Raw genomic sequence first — 23,939 nt, 5'->3', positions numbered from 1 at the left:
ACATACTCGCTTTGCCACATACAGATAATAGCTATTTCTACTTGACAGTGGAATGTGTTTTATATTTTTTAGCTGTTTAGCAATAATACAGCAATTGCAAATTAAGCGCGCATCAGTAATACTAAAAAAAGTAAATGTTGAATTAGTATAATCAGAGTTTTTTACTATTTTTCTTGCTATCATCAGAGCTGAAGTTTTATACAATTTGTAGTAAAATTAGAACACTTACGTATGATTAAATGTTAAGTCTTTTTGAGCGTGTATTTAATTAATATTAGTCTGCACAAAAGTATTCTGTATTTACCTTATATCAAAAAGTAGTAATTTTTTTAAAATAAACGCATTAAGTGTATTTATTTTACTTGTATATATTATTCAATGGTCGTGAGGACAAAATTGTGAAATATGCATTACAAATATTTTAATGAAATTATTTCTTAATGTGTTGAATCACTGTTTTTAAAATCTTACGCAAATAGGATTTTCATATTTTTAAATATTTAGAAAATATTACTTAACGTTAATAAAATAAAATAACTATTATAAATGAAATCCATATTTTCAAAAAATTAATCATTTATCAGGTTATACTTGGTCTAGTAATACTAGCATGCTAGTTTTATAACCCTAACAATCATCTAGCGAATTTATCTGAGATAGTATTACAAAGTCTTGCGAAGGGTCTTCAAACAGCCTTTTATTTTAAACAAAAACAAGAGCATGTTTTATGCTACAAATAACTACAACTTGTGGAAATGCAGATTAAAATAGGAACAATAAATTCAATTTAAGCATCGAACCGTAGTCTAAGAATGCACAGTTAAATACTAAACTATAAACTTGCTCAATAAATTACCGGGGCATCACATTAAAGTATCGGCGCCGAGAGAACGCAAACCCGAGTTGTATTTAACTTAACAAAATTACATTTAACTAGAGTTACATTTAACTAGAGGTAACACATAGCGCGCATGCCAACAGTCTCTTTCAAGATCCCAAAACCCAAGCTGAAATACACAACCAACTAACTTGCATTCTGATGAGGAATACGAAAAGAAAAATTTAATGTGAAAATCCATGTCATAATAACTGGTTCGTTTAAAATAAGAAACCATACACATTGAAGTAGTATGTGACCAACGAAAGGCATTATCAAGTGTTCTAAATGTTTTCCTATCTAATATGCATATTTAATGTTTATATAATATACTAGGATGACGTATTGTTATATAAAGTATGGCATATTCACTTAGATTCACCTCCAGCTATGATACTTTATTTCCTTACCTTTCTGGTATAACACGTTGAACATAAACGTTTTGTGTAATATGCAAACATTTTCTTTTGGAAAAAATGGAAAAATGAAGAGAACATTGGAAAAGTATTGAGCATTGAAAAGATTATTGAGTCTAATGAGACAGTCAGTATTTGCCGATCATTCGATTTATGATCATACAGGTAAGGAGAAAAGGGTGATGGGGTAAGATGTTTCTTTTCCTTCATATCTCCATGGTCATGACGAATATCATGAAACTTAAATTTTGGAATTCAGATAAGCAGTTTATTCAAAGTTTATTCAAAGGACGGAGGAAGATACTCAACTCCAAATTGATTTTTAAGTCTAGACTGAACCTGAGACTTAACGACGTCTTCGTTAGATAAAGGTTGAATGATGATTTGTTGCCCCTACACTGGTCTGAACCTCTATTTCCGATATATTAATTACAACTGAGAGGGCTGTTGGAAAGAGAAATTAGAATTTCCAGGGACAAGTTCAAAGATATATGTGTTTATCTGATGAATCATGATTAATGTTGAACCTGATTATCTTTACAAGAATAGATCATGGAAATTCCCGTTGTAGTTGAATTTCCCTCACAAATGATTTTAATAGGTCTTCTATTACCGAAGGTAATTTATTATGCTTGCGTTTAAGGTTTAAAAAATCAGCTTATTCGTAATCAAAAAACTACAATCAAATTAATACCATTTTCATTTATAATACCAAACTGCCAAAAAAAATCTTTGCTAGTAATAAAAATTTTCTGCCTTCCAAATTTCGGGAATAGCATAGGTATTTCTTCCTATAACATGATTCGTTAGAATACAGGGCAACTTTTTACGGAGTTGATTCTCAATGCGAAGAATGAGTTGTTACGCTTGTTAAGGAATCCTATCGTGAAAACAAAATTTCTAAAAAGGTAGGTATTGTTCTTTAGGAATTAGTCAGTATATTACAACTGGTATGAAAGAAACAAGTCTTGTTAATTAAATTAATTTTGGCCATCCAGACAAGATAGTAGTTAGTCACTCTGACTGCTGTACCTAAGGGTCCGGGATCAAATCCTGGAAGAAGGTATGGATGCAATTTCTCTGTCCTTTCATAGAAGGAAACAGGGGCCCACCTATTAGGTGCCTCCGTAATAAAAAGACCTACGCGTACGGCGTTAGTAATGTTCAACGCCTATAAACGGGGGCATAAGTGAATTAATGAATTGCAAAAATTGGAATTGGAAAAAAATAAGTGATTTAATGAATTAATCATTATTGATTCTGTAACCTACCAAACCGTATGAATGACTGAGCGAAACGAATAACAGGTATTTTCATCCCCCAACGTAAGATTTTTTATTTACTTTTTCAAATCACAACAATATATTCCTTACATCAAACTCACCAATTTAAGAAAAATTGCAGATATTTAAAATAATTACTAACTCACTATGTTTCTACATATTTTACCATATTCGCTTTTTCTCAGTTTTTCATGATAAATATATATGTACATTTCATGTTGAAGTGCATAATTTGTAAATGACACTGCTGCTGACATATGTTTTGAATAATTTATAATACTTTAACGTGGATATGCTTTTTAGAAGTTATATCCAAAATGTTAATAAGAATATAATTGTGAAGAACAAAACATTATTTTATAAATTTAAGGAAAAATAGAAGAAATGGATTTAACAAGGAGAAGATCACTTCAGAATATCTAGAAGTTATATAACTTAACATAAGCAACAGCAATGAAAACAAACTGAAGCATTGAAACAATTTAGGCTTCCTGCCTAAGTATTATATATTCATTTAGAAATTAGTGTTACGTTTCAAATGTGCATATGAATCAATTTATTCTCAATTAAGCAGTCACTGTTATATAACATACTTCCGACTGTAAAAGCGTTTGAAAAGTTCAATGAAATCTCTCATGACAACCACTTTTGCTAGACGTCCGCCTCTGATTGTGGACAGAATTTCTTAGAAATGCCTTTGGCTTTCACCACTTTTTTAAGGCTGTCGCATCCACTAAAGAAAAAGTCATCTAAAAACCTAAATGATCGTTTAAGAGAGAATTTTATTATCTCACCTGTAGGCAACGAATGAAAATGTGGGCTAAGCAGATATAATTTACTATATTTTAGAAGTAAATGAAAATTTCCCAAAGCTCCTTCATTTTCGCTAAAAAATGTAAGCACTAGATAGCTTTTTTCCCTTTGAAAATAAGGTAATATCTGTTTTAAACATCATCATCCCTAATCACAATAATATAAATTCAGATGACTGTATCCATAGTTTACTGTCGAACCAATACGAATACTCTCATTTGAAGACTTCGGACTCATTCTTCTCGTATCATTACAATATTCATTTTATTTGATATCAGATTTCTTGCTTTTTCTGAAAATTGGGATATAATCTCAATTTTCAGAAATTATCTTTGAAATGATTTTTAGAAATGATCTTTCAGAAATTATCTATGATAATCTCGTCTTTTGTAGAGCATAAATATTTAATTATAGAACCTAAAAATTACAATTAGCGATACTGAGAATTAAGAATTAATCATCTGAGAGAAATATATTAACGTCATGAGTAATTAATTATGCTGAAAGACGTTGCGTAGCAAAACTTTCATGCGAAAGACAGGTTAACACTTTTTAACATGAAATTTTTCGAAGTTATAAGAAATATTTAGCCTCCCTTTACATGCCATAAGATTTAACGCTCTTCCTGTAATATCTGAAGAAATGCAGTTGTAGATATGCCATGTTTCAAAAGCACTTCAGAAGCGTTAAATCTATGTAATATTATTTTAATCAAATTTACCTTAAAAAAATCCTTCATTTAACAAAATGAGTAAACATTGGATTATTCGAAATAATTTTTTTCTATTTCAGATGAGCATACGACGAACGTATTAATTTAGTATATCCTAAAAACCTGAAATGAAAAGTAAAATTTCACTTCAGTGTATTATTAAAATATCTATAGCAATCTGCCATATGACATAGGCTATGATGAACTGTATTCAATAGCTGACCACCTAAATTGTTGGATCGTAAACCATACACAGTGAGTTCGTTTTTCGTATATGCATGGATGTGTCTGTACGCGAGTGCAGTGGATAGTTAAAAAATATTATACTCATATCACATTATAAAGTACCAGAAGTGGGCGCAGTCCGACTCACCTAACCATATTGCATAATGAGGTATTTTCATACTCCATCCAACATGCCTTCGTGGTGTAATTAGAGAGGTTAAGGTTCGAGTTCCGGCGCTGGCATTGCACATTTTACAAGTCTCTTGCTTCAGAAATACCTAATGTCTCTAGAATGGTGCTCGAGCTAAAAGCTGATGGACAATAATTCATCCGACCAGGATTTGGCGACTGGATCCCCCTAATGCCCAGTCGTCCTTTAAAAGGGGAGTATATAAGGTTTCTTTCTCCCTTCTTCCAGCATGCCGTTGAACTAAAAGTTAGTGGACGATAATTCGTCACCACCAGGATTTGGCGTATAGGTCCCGTAATACCCAGTCGCCGTTTCAAAGGTGGAGTATATAAGCTATTTTCTCCTTCTTTCCAGCATGCGTTCGTCGTGTAACGGTAACACACTCGATGCATATTCAAGAGGTCCGAAGTTCGAATCTCGGCGAGGGTAATGCACATTTTCACCATTCCTGTATTAAAAAAATGACTCTATAACATTTAACAACATTTTTAAATAATTTGAAATCTGCTTTATTAGTATTGCGGAGACGATTAAAAATGTTTTAATGTTGTCTTTACATTTTCCATTAAATAAAGGAAATCACAGTACCCAAGGGATACGCATTGGTAAAATTACAGAGATTTCTATTTATTTCAAGTACATAGCTAATACGAGTACATAGCTCGTACATTTTTAAAATCAATAAAAATAAACTATGCAACCGATACCAAATTTAATTACACTGAAATAAACATAGATCATTAAGTTTTTCTTTCCTGTATATATTCTTTAAATACTGAAAGTGTCTACTTTTGTTACTACGGCAAATATCAATTCGTCTATGCGAGGATTTACTTCGACATACTGGAAACCTGATTGCTGAAACTCACTGAGTGAAGAAAGTGATGCTTACATCATCTCTCAGTATTCACCATCACAAAGCTCATTTGCCGAAAGTAATTGAGACAAAATTTGCCCTTAAGTAAAAAGATTATCTGGAAGAGTATTTTAATTACAATTAGTCAGTGACATGGATAGGACGGTTCTTTGGTTTTAAGCGCAGGTTACTTTATCTTCTGATGATTTATCAAGAAGCTTGCCTTTGTGCTTTTACTTCAAGCTAATGTCTAGAAAATTTGAATAATATCTCCTGTCTTGTGGTTTTAGTGGAACTTATTGCACTGGCACAGGTGTGGAGCAAAACTATTTATTATATAGATGTCAGAATATCGCAAAAGATGGGAAAATAATGCACTGAGCATTTGTGAAATATGCAAAAAAAAAAATTCCTATAAATTTTCCCATTTGGTATCATTTAAGGAATTTATTCCTTGTAGTTTATTACTCGTCAGATTTTATTCAGTTTCGAAATTTAGTTGTTCTTCTTATCATCTATCAATCTGAATCAAGTTGCGCTTGGTTTGAATTTTAAAATGGTTATAGTCTGAAACGCATTTTATTCCGCTAGAAAATTTAAACAAAGGAAAGAATAAAATATATTAACCTCATCCGGCTCTTTTGTAATCACAAATATGTTGCAAAGAAAACAAAAGTTAAGATATTCAACAAGAAAATGTTTCGCTCACGTTCTTTATCCTACTCACCTTGCCTTTAAATGAATTTATAAACTTTTCTTCCTTAGAAAATTTAGGAATAAAAAAGAAATATTGTTGCGCTGAACTGAAACTTCTGCTTGACAGACGGTTGAATAAATATTATCGTATAGTTATCCTTAAGTTCACCGGCATTTTTTATATCCTCTAAACTCAAAAGTTTAAAAACATTCTCTCCTCTAGCCCATAATTTATTTATTTCCTTTTTTAACCCCCGAAGCTTGTTGTGGCAGGTCTATCCATTACGACGCTTCGCAGGCAGAAATATATATGTATTAGATAATTAATTAAAATGAAAAGGAGAAATTTATCACTGGGAAAAAAAGAGGTATTAAGCATTTTCCCTCCTAAATCATTCTTTTATGTGCCAATTAATGGCGTTATAAGAAAACCTTTAACCAATTAAAAAATATTGTAGAACTTTTGAGTTTATTTTTGAAAATAACAAAACTACGCGATTTAAATTACTTCGCAAAATTTTTTCAATTATGTTTTTTGTGTTTAACATAATGCTTACGTCAGAATTGTTCATATTTTTTTTTTACATTTGTTCTCTATAAGTGTTTAAATGTTTCCTAAATATTTGTTTTTTAAGAGAAAATAAACTGCAATCAGAAAACTTAGCATAATAGCCGAACTTCCCGAAGAAATTAAAGTTTAAAAACACTAAAAATACATATATCATGAGACTGCAAAAATAGCAATCTGTAAATTTAAATTGTTGTTTAAAACAACTTTATGTAATGAAATTATATTTTATGAATTAGCCTGTAGAGACATTAGGTATATTTTTGGAAGCAGGCAAGATGAAAAAATTAACAACGCCTTCGCCAGGAATCGAACCACGAACCTCTGGAATACCGGCCCAAAGTGCAGAAACTACACCACGAAAGACGCTAGGAAAGTGGAAGAAATACCTTATAAGTCTTTCAGAAATAAAAAAAATATAAGATAACAACTTATATTAAAAATGAGATATTTGAAATGCAAAGCTAAATGATTGAAAAATCCAATAATATTACTATTTTATTGTAAATTAATGTGCCCTTGTTTTATAATGAAATGCCTTGACCACTACTCTGTTCTCATTTTTTTTGGGGGGGGGCAAAAAAGAAAACAATATATAACTCCTTTTCAAGTTCTTCGAAACGAAATTAAAGTTTTTTAATAAATAAAAATAAATCTGAAGTTCTGAAACTTTTAATAATTTGCTTTTAATAGTTACAATAATTAGATAAATGTTTTTTGTTGTTTTAGTTGTGGGGGGCGATTGGTTTTCTATGAAACTTGAAGAATGTACTCTGATTGTGAAAAATGATCTTTCAGTCTTTGTATTCAGTATTAGTTTTGCACTAGATAATTATACCAGTCGTTGAGAAAGCATGAAAAATGCAATTTTTTTGAATTTTTCAGCGAAAAATATAAATGAAAAAGTTGGAAAAATTTAAGTTTTAATTAGTTTTATTTGAATTTAGATTTACTTATGCAACTGAATTTAATCCATTAAGTACTTTTTCCATTTCATGTAGCAAATAATTTTACTAAATTTCTTAAGTCTTACTAAATTTCTTTATCTTACTAAATTATATATATATATATATATATATATATATATAATAATTTTTATAATTGAGAAAAAACTTTATCATTTTACATTATGATATTTTTTATAACCTGCATTCCCATATATAGCACGTTCGAATGTTGTGAATATTACAAGAAAAGCGTTTTAAACCAAAAAATATTTGTCACAGTAATAAAAGCAAATCAGTGGTTAATCCCAAATTATTCCAGTTTTCAACTTAAAAGCATACATTTAAATGTTCGAAGACATAGACGAAAATTGAACGAATATTGTGAGACTGGTTTTGCTTTTCTTTTTGTATAGACCTTTTACAATGCACACCATAAATAGGTGAGTTACATTAAGTTAAGTAAAAGTACTAATCATATAATGCTAATCAGCGCTTGATAAAATTTTATTTCTCACAGCTTCAAAAATTCATCCACGAAACCTTTTTTTTTCTATACAGAAAACCATTGCTATCGTTCTCTCCTATTTTATCACAAAAATTTATCTACATCTAATCTAGAAATATCAATGAAGTTTTTATCTACTTCGGACAATTCTTATTCAGCTTAGAGAACTGGTCAGTGTTATGTGATATCAATAAAATAATAATCAATACAATTTCCTTTATTGAATTTTTGTAATTCGTAATCTCTCAGATGCTTGTCAAATAATATTTGATACTGATTAAAAGTCATATCCAATGACACCCCTCTGCATCTATGATATAAAAGCAGTTAATAAATATGTATGAATATACAACGAATTAAAATTCAGTTTTGAAAATTTTAGAAATAATTTCATTGAGATGAATTAATTCATTTGTCCTTATCATTATCCAAAAATGCCTATCAATTCCTTTAATAATACAGATGTTCTTATCTTATCTTACTGCTCTTGAATTCTGTGAGCAGTGTTTATGATATGCAAAATCTATCTTATTTTATTACCAGTTACGGTGTGTTAGCATGCTATCTGCCTTTGATGAAGCTATATTAAAAAGTCTTTTTTTAAAAAACTTTATTGTGTATTTTAAGTACCTTGTATAAGAAAGAGATGGTGGTTTAAGTTATGATCAAACCCCGAATTTTGATAGCATACGCAATTTTGTTTTGGCATTGAATATTTCTCTTTTATACCATTTTTTAAATTTTTGAGCATTTTTGGAATTTTCTCATTTGTTTTGGTCTTTTCAGAGCATTTCGAGACATATTATAGTAATCAAACTGAAAAATAATGTTACACTTCCTCAGCTCCTACTAACTCATCTTTACTAGGCAGACATATCCTATCCATAGAAAAGTAATTATGTAATCTCTTATTCCTATCTATCAGGACAGGCTTTTTCCACAAGGTATGAATGACACTTTTAAGAATTTTTCCCTACCGGCATTACTTAACTCTTTAAGACATTCTGTGCATGTTCAGTTCCATAGGATTGCATTCAGAAGGGAAAAAGCTATTCTACGGACATATTTTGTGAATTGCGCATTCACAGTTGTGCGCAATACGTTTTTCTATCTCCATAAAATCCCCTTTATTTACTTATTTACTTATTTTTTTTCTGATCACCTGGTATAGTATTGCTTCGACTCAAACTGCACAGTATGTTTTCTTTACAAATAAATTCAAATGAACTTTTGCGCATAACAGATCAAATTTCAGTTAGTAAATCTTTACAAGAGCAAAATATAAACTTGTCGATGCAATGAATTGCATTAATAAACTATGACGCGTTTTAAAATTGGCCAAAGACAAAGTTTAAAATGCTGCATTTGCTGTGAACTTTTAACTAAAATCTGTAGATGGAACTGTGGTTTTAAAATAGCAAACATTTTTGTCACTGAAGAAGAGTTAATGATAAGTGATGAAGATTTTTTCAAGAGTGCTCTAATAACTGCTGTAGATGTCTAAAGAAGCTCCTCACGATAAAAAAAAATATGTACTAATAACATAAAACCTTTAACTTTCGAAAGCATTAAAAAGCAATTAATAATTTAAAGCAGCTGTAATATATTTATCTAAGACTGAATATTAGGAAGAAGAATAAAATTCAAGAGGCTGGTATGTGTAGTTTGAGCTTTAAGCCAGCTGTCAATGTTTGCAAAATTTTGTCATTTTTTATATTATTAAGGTTTAAAATTATAAATTTGGGGCCCATTTTAAGAAGTAACATTCAGAGATATGCTTTTAAACAGAAAATGGGTATGAGTAACTTTCAGTCAATGTTTCCTGAACATAAGTAATTTAATTTAAAGAATTAGGGAGTTTTCTCTCGATTAATCTCAAAATAAAATTTTGCTGTCTGACCACCACTAACGCATCCTAGGATGGGAATCTTCGACTCGCCTTGTAAGGTTTTTAGCTAGAACATCAAGCTTGTGAGGTGTAACTGAATGACTGAAGAGATATTATTTCTCTCTTGTGAACTGGAATCATATATTCTGTTTCGCAATTAAACTACGTACTTTGAACGGCGCATGCGTGTTTTTGCTCATGGTCGAACTATGAACGTTTTTCACTAAACTATTAATTACAAAATCTTACATTCCAAGTTCGTTATATTTCTTTTGAAGTAGTTATGAAGTAATATTTATTTATTCGTCTATTTAATTTTTGTAAGCTGTTGTATTAAAGGTCTGCAGAAATAGAAATTTTCAGAGTTCAAGTGATACCCAAAGCAAAGTAGTCAGAACATAGGCTATTACAGAAGTAGCATGTGTTGTGTTTTATGATGTACGGTGAACCGTTCATTAATTAGTCATTTTACTTCACCTGGAAGGATTTCAGCTAGTAGTAAAAATTAAGTTTACGTATGCAAAGAAATTCCTTATAAATTAAACTCCGCTTAAAAATACCGTTTAACAAGAATTATTTTTATTGAATGAAACTGTAACATGCAATGTTATACAGCAAACATTAGTAACACGACTAAACTGAAATCAAAGAACTAACAAACACTAATGAATTTTAGATATCGAAATAATGTTGCAGCCATCTACACGGACTTGTAGTACTTCACTTCTTTCTCTTCGTTTTATAGAATACATCAATAACAGTGAGTCGGCTTAAGTACGCGTACAGAATTAGTAACCGAATCTTAACCCATGGCAACAGCTTTGACACATTTTGTGAAGCCAGATAGCCACCTGCTGTTTTCCCTCTATCCCGTTATCTCAGAAATTACAGTCAAGGTTCTGGATCATTAGAAATTAATAATTCGTTTTTTTGAATGTTTATATTGAGAGTCCAATATTATAACGATGTTATTTCCAAACAACCTGCTACAATATTTTCTTGTTCATCTTTTTATAGTGTTCCTTTGAACCATGAAATCTCCAGGAGTTTCTTTATTTTATTTTATTTTTTAAAATTTCAACCGATTGTTTAAGTTAGACACTTAAGACACTTAAGCTTCGCGCTTTTCACGAGACGCTACTTTCTTTAGTGTGCATTAAATTATGGTGGGCCGTTGCAATGCTAATCATCTACGTGCATGCCTATATATCAGTTCTTATAGCATTTTTCGATCTTTATGGAAAACTGTCAGTTCTAAAAGACATGTAACTTTGAAATCAATTTCATGTATCTTCATGTAATAAAATTACGCTACGTATGATATGGCGTACTGACAAATTTAAAAACTATACATGCTTCTTTTGCTTTGTTATGAAGTTCTTTTTTTAGAGCTGATGCGTAATTTGTAGAAAAGCATGTGAAATGAAAAGATTTTTCATATGTATTGAAATTTTTAGCAACATTTGTATTATATTTAAAATTTTAAAATAGGCTTTTAGTTTTTTTTATCATCCTAAATTTTGTGTTAAAAAACTAGATACCAAAATGTTGCAAATTAAAAAAAGGCTATGCTTTAAGAATTTTCAGTTCTTTTGCAAGAATTTTTCGTCGGTAATTTATAAAGCTTACATTATTTTTAATTATATGTCAAATATTTTATTTTAAAAACGTATTCTGAATTAGCATATTTTGCTTTTGTCTAGTAAATTTTAATTTCTGAAAAAGTGTATCTCTTATATAAAATTTTAAGTTTCAATACACTTTTATGTAATTGGACTATATAGAAACATTTTTATGTTCTTTTTTATCCAAACTAACTGAGACACACTTTCCAAATAATTGAAATATTCGAATAATTATTAGTGGGAGGAATACTTTTCCTGTAGACCAAATATATATATAATTTAATGCTCCTTCATTAACACTATTATTTGCAAATGGGAATTTTTTAAAGTTTTAAGCTTTTATTAAATTTTATTTCGTCTAAGATTACGTAGTCAAGAAACTAAAGTTTTTACCTTTCCGGTGTTGTCAAATAAATTTATTTAAATAAAAATATCTAATTAAGTTACATTTTTATCCCCAATCATATGCATGATAATATCTCAAGTAAAATAAAGCAAAGATTTTATTTGTTGTAGAGACACTAAAACTAACAAATAACCTTGTTTTTTTTCTTTCCAGGAGAAAAGACAAGCATAACGTCATCATTGTGTTTAACCATGCTTTCATACCGTCGTCGCGGCGTCTGATGAAGCAATAATTGGCGAAGAACACAAGGAACAGACATGCATATGGTACGTATCTGTTTTTCTGTTAGTTTTTGTGATTTATATATTTTCAAAATTCTGTGCGATCAAATGGTACAGATATGTGATGTTTTTAAAATTAGGGAAAAAAAAAGAATGTTAGTTTGCCATACATTTTGAAGAAGAGTGTATTTGGGAGAGCGATGCCATAGGTCCCTCTTCTTCAGAAGAAAAAATAACATTTTTGAGAAAGTATTTATGCAAAGTCTACTTACGAATAAAGTTGCTTTTTGTGTAATATTAAATTTTAAATGCCTCACTTCCAGATGGATATGATGTGTTATTGAACTATATGAGATGAATGTGAGTAACATATTTAATTACTTTAAATTAAATTAGTTTTATTGTAAGCAAATAAACAGGTCATAGATATCTGAATAAATGTAATATTTTCTGTGACAAATATTACATAGTCTTTTTTTTATTTGAATCGCTTAGATCAAAAAAGAAAAATTGTAAAAGCACTTAAATAAATCCACTTGCTTAGTACTAATAGGCCTCGAGCGATAACCACGTAATTCAGATAATTGGAGATTTGGATATTTGTGATCTTGATAATTCGACCTATTTTGTTATTGTAAACTTATTTATATATCTCCAAAAAATCTTCTCTCTTCTAATTTTTCAGCTTCAGAAACACGGAAACAGATATTTTCTTCTCAGCAACAATGTTGCAAAAATGTTTTGAAAGTTTTTATAGGCATTTTTATGAGTTAAACTCGATTTTTTAATATTTAATTCTTTATAAACACAACATATCAATACTTATAGGAAAAAATGATAATTAAATTGTATACACAAGTTTAAAAGTGGGCTCATTATAGAAATAGTAAGTATATCTTTTTGACAGATATATATCTTGTTTATAGCATAATTGGAATGTCATCCTAAAACAAAATCGTAAAAACAACCATGTATTTAGCGTAAGTATATATAACGTAAGTATAATGAACATGATTCAATGTACTTACGCTAAATACAAGGTTGTTTATACTTACGCTAAAAACAAGGTTGTTTTTACGATTTTGATTGTCACATTAGCGTGTTTCTCTTCTACTCTAGTCATCCTAATTGTTCAGTATATTTATTTACACATTTTATCATGCTCTCGGCAATCTTATACAGCCTGTATCTTCTATCTTATAAAGAGTTAGGGAGCAAGGGTGATGTTCATTTTCAATTCTTTAAACTTTCCTTTCGAAATGTGCTGAAAAATAGTACAATGATTCATCAGTTGGTCGCAAAAAATATTTTACTTGTAAGATGCGTTCTTCAAAACTGATTTGAATGTTTAAACCGTCAAAGATGCGATATAAAATGCAGTATGTTCAATATCTGCATTTCGCAAGTGATTCTTTAAACTCATTTCTGCTTTAGAAAATTTCGTTTCCTCAACAAATCAGATTATCAGTTTCTTACACTTAAAAGAACAATTTAAGATTCGGGAATCCACTGCAAACGAAACGTGCAAAACATTGTGTATTCTTTAATTGTCTGGCAACTAATACCGGTATTATTCATATTTTTAAAAATTTGCATTTTGATATCGCTTGACAATAAGTAGCGGCAATAGCGGTGGTCATTGTCAAGTGAATGTGAAAGCATTTTATCATTCTTCTATTGTTCAACATTTTCACCTAAAATTTTAATTCAAATTAAAACTGATTGTTAATTTCAAAATGGAACGTAAAACCTTACATTAAATGATTTAGTAGGTAAAATTCCTATGGTTATTTTATATACGTGAGCAATTTTCAATAAGGAGCAATGAAATATTTCGAAAACAAGTAATCTGAGTATTTGAAAACAAAAATTATTAAGCCATTTAATAAACGGTTGGAATAGTTTATTCAATAAGTTAGATTATATTTTCGAAGTTAGACACTGCATAAAAGAAGTTGAATTAAGTTTTGAAATAACCATTTATTTTATGCAGGAGAATATTGGTTTCCTGCATATTCTAATATTTACGTAAGAAACCTATAAACACTGCAATGGAAACTTTTTCTTGTTATGGCCCTAATTTATTTACAGAAGACTTTACATTAAAACCTGTGTTAGACGTTTACTAAAACAAATTACATAATTACTAGCTAATGATAAGAATACTACGAAAAACTAGTAATTCAAATATTTTAGATTTTCTACATAACTGTGCAACAGCTAGTAAAAGTAAAGAATATGATTGTTTGTTTAATATATCATCTATAGCAATTCTTATTATAGAAATAAGAGAACTGTTGCATAAAAGGAAAGAAATTTTGCAAAATTATAATACGTGTTTCTCCATCCTATTAATAATTTCAATAAATCCACTTTTATGACAAGAATGTCCTTACTAGTTAATACAGGAACTTTAGGAACATAATTACGTGTAGTATGAATACCACTTCTAAAAAGGTGTGAATTAAAAAATAACATTTATTATAATAATGTATATAATTATAATCACCAGTTGATGATGAAGCCTACGAATGCTTGTATAGATAGGGTATTTTCAACTGCATTCTTTTTTTAGGAGCAAAATTTATTACGATTCGAAAATATAATTTCCGATACATTGTATAGGCTTCAAACGCATTTAAATGCATATCTAACAAATGCACAATATATCTTTTCGGCAGATGTTAAGCAGCATTGACCATTCCAAATTTATACGAAATAAATATTAGTGATTTTTCTGTTCTCAATTTAATTATTAAATAACTTTGAATCTTTAATAAATGAATAAAATTTGGTTTATATTTTCTCCCTGAGGAATTTGTTATTAGATACGTGATTTGTTTCCGAATTTCATTTTATTTTAATAAAAACATTAATAAAGCAAATGTTTTTCTTACTGTTTATTTACTACGGTTATTAAGGTTACTTTTTCGATAGTGCAAGTATTAGCAAAAATACCTTTTTTAATATTTTTTATGTTTTTTTAAACCCCTTTTAATACATGTGATTCTCCTGCTCACATATCTCCTAGCACTTGATTAATGTTAATTTCAGAACTTTCTCAAATGTTAATATAGAATAAATGTCAATACTTTGCATTTCTAACTGGAAGCATTTTATCAATGTACATACAAAATATCATCGTGAAATTGCCATTTCAGTTAAATTAATTTAGAAATAATTGCCCGCTAGCATCAGTCAATTTCAGCTTGAAACAGTTAGTATAAATGAATGAACTATATAATGAACATTTTAGATACTGATTTTAACATTGTTTTCTTCCTTTCTTTGCCAAAGACCGTGATTTTCAATTTTGAGTTCCTTAGATTTATAAATTTCAATTTTGAGTTCCTTAGGTTTATAAACCTATTTTTCATGCTGAGAAATTTCATAACCCAGTTTATAAACACGTGAATGTTTAAGTTAAAATGTTAGCTGTGAAAGGAATTTCATACTTTATACTTCAAATACATTTCGAGTTGCATTTCTGCATGATAGTTTGGACAGCAAATCCAATCCTACGCATGTCACTCGCATTTCTTGCTACGTAAAATGTCTTGACAGGTTGAAACGTATGAACGACATTGAAAAAAACTAAAGAGGCTCTATTTTCTAGATCATAAGAAAACAATCACCCACGCCTTTGAAGTTTGGGATTTTTTTTACAAACAAAGAAGGCATTTTGTTCAACATGAACATTAAAAAAAATCTATAAATAATTTCAGTGTTGAATAGATAACATACAAATAATAGAGCATTTCCTCAGAAACGCGTATTTTTAAGACACCTATTTTATTCCCTGTCTACTAATATCTGTATTCAAAGTAATTTTAACTGTTCCTGAATTTTTCATTTCGTTGATTTTTTTTATATTGCTCATTTTTTGTACAACATGATATGACTGTTTATTATAAATTTATATTGTGCGTTGTAGTTATAATAGGTATTTTTCGAAGCAGGAAAGATGAAAATCATGCAACGCCTTCTTCGGGAATCGAACCGCGGACCTCTGGAACACGCGCCTAGCGTGCAGACCATGCCAAGAAGGTGGGAGAAATACCTTATAGTGTAGCTGTTCATTTTGTTCAGAAAAGGCTTATAACTCTTTTTCCAATAATAGCTACTGTATTATTACAGCATGATACTTCAACATCAAGATTTATTTGTGTTCTGATAAAATTTGTATCATTCATTCATTCATTTGCTAGGGGAATTTCAGTTGTCGGAAAGACGTTGTTGAATAATCTGCAGTTGAATAAACATCACCTGGGACAATATTCATTCAAGAGGAGTAACATTCAGTAAAATGGTTAACTGATAACACAATAATTTCTCGTTAATTAGAATGACCTTCGTTAAAAGTACTCGCAAAAGTAATGCATTTGTACTTGACGAATAATATATACAAATCGTTAACAATCAATGACCATTATATATGTATCGCTCTTTTCTAATATCTCCATTTTTTTCTTTTAAATGGTGTTCGATTGGAATTGGCTGCTCTCCCTTTGTAATGTAGCCGTTTAATCACCGAAAGCGTTGTCGTGAACGCATGCCATGAGCTGACTGACACTACACTTGCAAATAGAAGGAAAAGACAATGTAAACATCGATCTTTTTTTCCCAGATTCGAATTCGGGACAAGGCTATGGTAGCTGACTCACCATGATGCTACAGGCTCTTACTTTGTTTGAAGTACCCATGTAAAAATTATTTAAACCACTTTCTGGAATTGCAGATTCTATGTTTTACATTAATTTTCCTCAAAAGATTGATAAACAAAACCAAATTGAGTAAAATAACTGCCAATTCGAATATTTCCAGAAAACTTGTATTGCTTAATCTAGTCTAACCTATTGCTTTAATCTAGTTTATCGTTGATTTAAGTTTCAAAGACTTAATATTTTTTCTCTGAGATCAAATCTTTGGTGCTGTGTTCGCAACTTAGCGATGGTTTGAGAGATACTGGAATTTGTGCAATAAACGTCTACTAGCAGAAAATTATGTCAGCCAGTCTGACATTCATTCTTCCCTTAAGAGAAATAACTGAAAGTCTTTTCCACCTTTCTTGCCTCTTTATGACCTTGCTAAAGGTTTTATCCGTTTGATAACACTTAAGGTTCTAAGAAACACGAACACGGAAAATTAGGTACTTAAAATATAACTGTTTAAGATTAAGGGAGAAGATTGTGAAATGATTAAAAATTTTAAATTCGTAAAAAATATTAAATATTTTTATCTGATAAAAGGCCTTACGATGCCCTAAACTAAATATGGATAAATTAAATCGTAAAGATATAAAGGATTTTGTCATAGGGAAATTTAACGTTTAATGATCCAACGTTAATGATTTATAATTTTGATTCAAATTAGACGATATAATATTTTTATTAAAGTATGATATTCTATATCTTTATTGTTTCTTATTATTAAAGAAATATTTTTAAATGCTAGACTAGAAAGGCTAGAAAGACTAGAAAATTATTGTAAATGATTATTTGCTTAAGAATTAATCCCAATGTAGTTATTTTTCGTTCACAGTTTTAAAAAATGAATCCACTCACGCATTTTTCGTCAGTAACATATTTTAATATGACATATTTCTTAATTAACGATTCATCCTTTGTATCAGTGTAATTAAAAGGCCCTTAAAATTAAAATTTTATTTTTAATTAATTTAAACATTTTCTAATGTTTTCTAGATGAACTCTAGAATCAGCTTTTAATTAGATATTTAGATTTACTGTTTCAAAATTATGCACTATTTTATCTATATGTTTCTTTGTTAGTCTGATATACCTGGAATCTGATACTAATGCTATTCCATGTATATGTTTATTTTTCACGTGTGTAATTTTCCTTACATTTTAAGCTTAACAATTCTTCTTTTGTCATTTTCATTTATGCCAAACTTAGGCTGTTGGTCTGTCGTGTCATATGCATTTAACACGTATGGTAATTTTAAGACGTATTTCATTAAATTAGCAAAGTTTATCGCTTATTAAATGATAATGATGATATTTAAAACTATATTAATTCTAAACTAGCTGTAATTATAAGCTAATTTGTTCAAGAAGAGATAGTTTAAGATTCGTGTGCTATCCATGTCCTTATTCGTGTGGTAGAAGCTGTGTGTTTAAAACACAGGAATTTCATTTACATAATCACTTTTATAATTTATCTTTTATCACTTATATAACTTTCAAGCATAAAACATACAATGAATTTTTAATTTAAATACTTTCAGTATTATTGGTTATCACATAAAAATGCTCATATAAAAAAAAACCGTTTTCTGATTTAAACATGTCTAACACAATAACACAATGGATATATATTAAATCTAACACAATGGATATTTTCATAATAATTTATTTGAAGGTTTCTTTCTCTGTTTCCTTAAACGTTTTGTAAAACACTGCTCGTTTGGATTTCTAATAGATTTGATAAGAAAACATAGAATGTTTTGAACATGTTTAATCCTTATGCTTAACATGATATGAGACGAAACTGATATTAAAAAAATTAATGAGATTTTAAAAGGTTACGCTTTTTTTCCCTAGCTCATTTCGATTGTTTTAGAGGTGAAATCTGGCTTAAAACACTGGCTACATTTATAAGAATACTTTTTTTTTTATTGATACGCACATATTCAAGGTCTGGCTAAAAAATTTTAATACTGACTGAATATGAACTGCCTGAATAGAGCTATGTCTTTGCAATAAACGGAACTAAGTCTTAAAAAATACTTTTGATTCTAGTTTGCTAATTGCATTAGGATGAGTTGAGTTGTTGAGTAGAAAATTATCGTTTGTTGTTTGAATGCTATTTATGTCTGCAGTAGATAGGTATTTGAAACAGAAATGTGCGATAAAGTATCGTCATGAAAGCGGCAAAACTGCTAAAGAAACTTATCAAATGATGCAGAAAGTTTATAGTGAAGAGTTTTTTGTCGCATTCTAAAGTGTATTTGTGGTTTGGTAGATTTCGAGATGGTACAGATGAACTAAAAGATGACGAATGAACGTAACGTCCTTGCACAAGCCAAAATGGCCCCCGACACTGAAACTGTCCGTCCTGCGTTAAGATCGGCGATTAACGATTAGAATCTTTACAGAACATTTAAACATTGATAAAGAAACTATCTGTACAATAATTGGTGAGGAGTTAGGTAAAAAGAGATTATGTACACTGCTCAAAAAAAAAAAAAAAAAAAAAAAAGGGACAGTGCTATATTTCCTGTTCTACTGGGGCGATTCACGCAATTCAAATTGCGTGCTTCATGTCTCGAAAGCGCGACTTAGGATATATATTAGATTTATATATAGCACTATTCTAACATAGGTATTTTGACACAAAATCGGACTTTTTCTGAAATAACATACCAATTTTTTTACATATTTCGATTCTGCGACTCAAGTTATGCCAAAATACCAAGTTTTGTAAAAATCGTAGCAGTAGTTTTTGAAATATTAGCTCTCAAAATTTTAGCTCCTCAATGTTAATTGAATTTGGCAAATATTTATTTATATCTCTTTTTTCATTAAACTTTTTTGATTTTTTCTCTCACATTTCGAAATTTAGGTTCATTCCAAATAAAATTTACCCATTTTTTGTGTTTTATTTTTTAAATTTCTATTTTTAAATAATTTTTATAAATTTTTCGAAAAAAAAGTTTTGAATTATAACCTATAAAAGTTTTACCATCATCTTAAAGTAGGTATATTTTTAAGCATATCTGCAAAAAATTAGACTTTTTTATTCAAAATTTTCTAAGATATACACAAATTTACATATTTTCACGTTTTGAAATTTGGCATCCTTTTTTTGAGCGATAATAACGCCAAATGTGGTCTATGGATTTTTGTTACACTGTATTGCCACAGCTATTTTTAACCTTAAATTTCAAGTAAAATTTTACGAAGAATTAATTATATGACATTTTTTCCCTCAAAGATGCATAATAAATATTTATTAATACTATATGAAAAGCTATTTTTTTAAATAAATTTTTTAATATTTTTTTTAAAATTTCTCTCTCTATTTTTTTTTTTTTTTTTTTTTTTTTAATAAGAGTAAATTTTTGTAAGAGTAAATTTTTACCTTCGGCGTTTTCTCATCTGCTACTTTACTTCGTTTAAATCGAATTGTCTAAAACTGAGAATTTTTGTTTGATGTTTATTTTAATTTTATGACATTAACTCACAATTTATTTCTAAACAAACTGATGCTTTTGAAGTGGCTGAAAGAGCGGCTGGTACTATCATCCATATTTTTAAAGCACAGTATATTTTTATAGAAACATAAGATTTAGAATAATCATTTTTATAAAAGTCAAATTATGATATAAATATACAACTCTCTAGAGACTGAATTAATAAATGAATTCAAGAAGTTTTAAAACATAAAAAATTAATTCATTTTTTATCCTAAAATGTATTTTGGTGCGTAGCGTATTTTCATTATTCTAATTTAAAATTCTAATAATTCTTAAAATTCTAATTTAGAATGTAATTGTCAAGAACTGATTCCTAATCATCAGTAATATAATAAGTAATTATTACGGTTATTAATAAATCCTTCTTATAAAGTAATTGCAAATATTTCAAAAAACTTTCTGTCTGAATACAAATATTTTTCTGTGCAAATATTTTTAATTTTATATTAATCAAGATTGCACACGATATTATTTATTTGCACTTCAATTCTTAACGTCAGTTCTAGTAGAAGTTACAAATCAATTATATTTAATTAAGGATTGGATTGGATTGGATTATTTAATTATGGCAAAGCACACGAGGGCTATCTGTCTAAAGGGAGGGATGCCTTCGAGAGGACTTTCTAAGGAAAACTGGCTCGTATACACGTTACACATCGGGAAAACCACGAAAACACCCATGCAACCAGCCCGTTCGCGGGATTCGAACCTCGGACCGAACTACCAGTGATCAGCGTCTTTACCGCTCGGCCGTTTGTGGGCCTTTTTGAAACGGAAGGCGATAACTTTATTTAAAATAATTGTCAGAAATACCAAAATGTTTCGAAAAGTTGGATACTTTTTAATATACTTTCAGAATGCTTAAAGGAAAAAAAAAAAAGAAAAATAAATTTTTTCGTAAAATTTAGTATTTGTATTTTTTTTTAAATTTAAAACTTTTCAATGTTATGATATTTGATTCTTGCGATTTCAAAAATAAAATATTTGACTAAAATATGAATAACATTTTAAGAAACCAAATGTAGGATAAAAATTGTGTAAAGCAATGGGCACAATGATAAAACTAGTTTGTTTAAAGCAGTGTATGCAAGTCATCCTAAGTTAAAATGTCGGTTATACATCTCTCTTATTTATATATATCTTTTCTGAATGGAACATTGAAATGCGTGTAAAACTGTGCTTTACTGTATTTTCTCTTTTAATATAGTATGCAGGTTTCAAACTCATCGTAGTCTGGGTTACAAAGTATTCTTCCGAAAGAAACGCAGTTCAAATAAATAAAATCAAATTCTGGAAAATTTATATTAATAAATATATTTAAAATGCTCAGTTCGAAGAAATAAATAGAAAATTTTAAAACAATTATCTGAAGAGACAATGCAACACAAACAATTAAAATAAAAGTATAAAAATTTAAAAATTACCTAAAATAATAACTATGACGAAAAATATATATAAAGAAAACTATTTGAAAAAAAATAAACGCTGCACCTTTATTTACGCAGTTCGAATAGGTAAATAGAAATTTTTAAAACAGTTATTCGAAAAAAAAAAAAAAAAAAAAAAAGTGCAACTTAAACAATTAAAATGAAATTCGAAAAAGAAAAAAATTACTTAAAATAATAAGTTGTAATTAAAAATATAATATAAAAATATTATTTGGAAAAAAGGAACGATGGTGACTTTTTTCCCTCTCACGGGAAAGGAAACTAGGTTGCCATATATTAAGAAGTTCACCAAATGAAGTATTCTTGGCGCAAACTGACAAAAAAGTGCCAACATAAATTTGTGAATTTCTCCGTAAATTTCGCTCCAAATTTTACATAGTTCATATTTAGGGGTAATTTGAGTCGTAGAATCGAAATATGTAAAAAAATTGGTATGTTATTTCAGAAAAAGTCCGATTTTGTGTCAAAATACCTATGTTAGAATAGTGCTATATATAAATCTAATATATATCCCAAGTCGCGCTTTCGAGACATGAAGAACGCAATTTGAATTTTGTCAATCGGCCCAGTAGATCGGGAGATATAGGACTGTCCCTTTTTTTTTTTTTTTTTTTTTTTTTGAGCAGTGTACCTGTTTTGTTCCGCATTCATTTACAACATAATAAAAGGCTGACTGAGTGGCGGTTCGTCAGGATTTTCTTCAGATATGAAACTGCCGTCGAGATTAAAAAAAAAAAAAAATGATCACAGGTGATGAATCGGTGTGCTTCACTTACGATCCAGAAGCGAAGAGATAGAGTGCAGGGTGATTTTGCCAAAACTCGTGGAAGCCAAAGAAAGTAAGCTTCCAAAAACTCCAGGGTGACGACAATATATTTTTTTTCACTGCAGACAGTTATTTCACCAGGAATTCGTCCTTGAAGGAAAAGCAGTGAATGCAAAGTTTTACATGGATATATTGGATCGGCTGTTGAAACGCATCACACCTGCGCGTCCGGACTTGAAAAGAATAATGGAATGCAAAGGAAAGGACATGCAAATAAAAATTAGTACTCTTGCATGATAACGCGCGGTTCCAGAATGCAGACGCTATTCGTGCGTTTCGAGCTATTCGTGCGAAACAAAATGTAACTGTGCTGCACCCTCCCTCCTATTAGTTGGACTAATCTTTATCAGATAATTTTTTGTTTCTATAATTGAATTTAGTTAACTTGAATGAACTCCCATTCAACGATATCAAGACGATTCAATAAAATGCTACAAATAAGATAAGAGACATTCCAGCAGAGGACTTCCAGCACGCTATGGAACCAGTGCTATGCGGATAGTACCAATGAATGTGTAAACTTCACAAGAGTTATATGTAAAAAAAATTAAACTCAGTGGCGTAACAGCCCTAATGAGCCAAGCCCTGCAGTGGTCGAAATCTGCTTTCTTGACCGTGGGCCCCGGGGTGCGTAAGCATATGCCCTGAACAAGTGGTCAGCTTGTCGCAGGACCCTCAGTGTTTAGTCTCCAAGCGAACTTGGCACTCATTTTATCGAGCTAAGTGATGGAAATCAAGGGATGAAAGGCTGAGTCGACCTTGCCCAGCCCGGGAATCGAACCTCGGACCTGTGGTGCTACTGTGCCACCGGGCCTCTATATGTAGTATAATTGGTAAAAAAATTACTGCACACGTTATTTTTTATTAGTTCAGTCCTAAAATGTTTTAGTCAGACTGTGTATGTGTAGGAGAAGAGAAACATTTTCGCCTAATTTTGCAACATTTTGTTTGGTTTATGATATGATAGTTGAAGGTTACATTATCCAAAAGCTACACGCATTACCTAAAGGCTCAGAAGACCAAGATAACATTTTGATCACAGGAATCATGGCTCATTTTTTGAATATAAAAAATTAAATACCATATTTACTCATATAGTTCTTCCTTTTTCAATTTCAATCTTTTCTTCCTTTCCTTTTGTCTTATAATTCAACAGTTTCTAAGGTATGGTACCACGGTTATTCAAATAAAAACCTAAAGTATTTATTACATAGCAAAC

The 23,939-nt window shown here is 29.8% G+C and overlaps 1 long non-coding RNA gene across 1 annotated transcript in view; it reads left to right on the top strand.

Moving 5' to 3' along the window:
* Positions 1-23,939, top strand: part of LOC118194797 (uncharacterized) — a 711,088-nt gene that overhangs the window by 166,563 nt on the left and 520,586 nt on the right. The window contains exon 2 of the long non-coding RNA XR_015041019.1: positions 12,161-12,273. This is a non-coding gene — a long non-coding RNA (uncharacterized LOC118194797). The remainder of the gene's footprint in view (positions 1-12,160; positions 12,274-23,939) is intronic.

This window comes from Stegodyphus dumicola, chromosome 5 (genome assembly GCF_044657685.1).
Source record: "Stegodyphus dumicola isolate Sdum_Otavi_A_Nest chromosome 5, ASM4465768v1".
In the NCBI taxonomy this organism is placed as follows: Eukaryota; Metazoa; Arthropoda; class Arachnida; order Araneae; family Eresidae; genus Stegodyphus; species Stegodyphus dumicola.
Note: the sequence above shows the minus strand (reverse complement) of the source record. Positions and strands in the feature narration are given on the sequence as shown.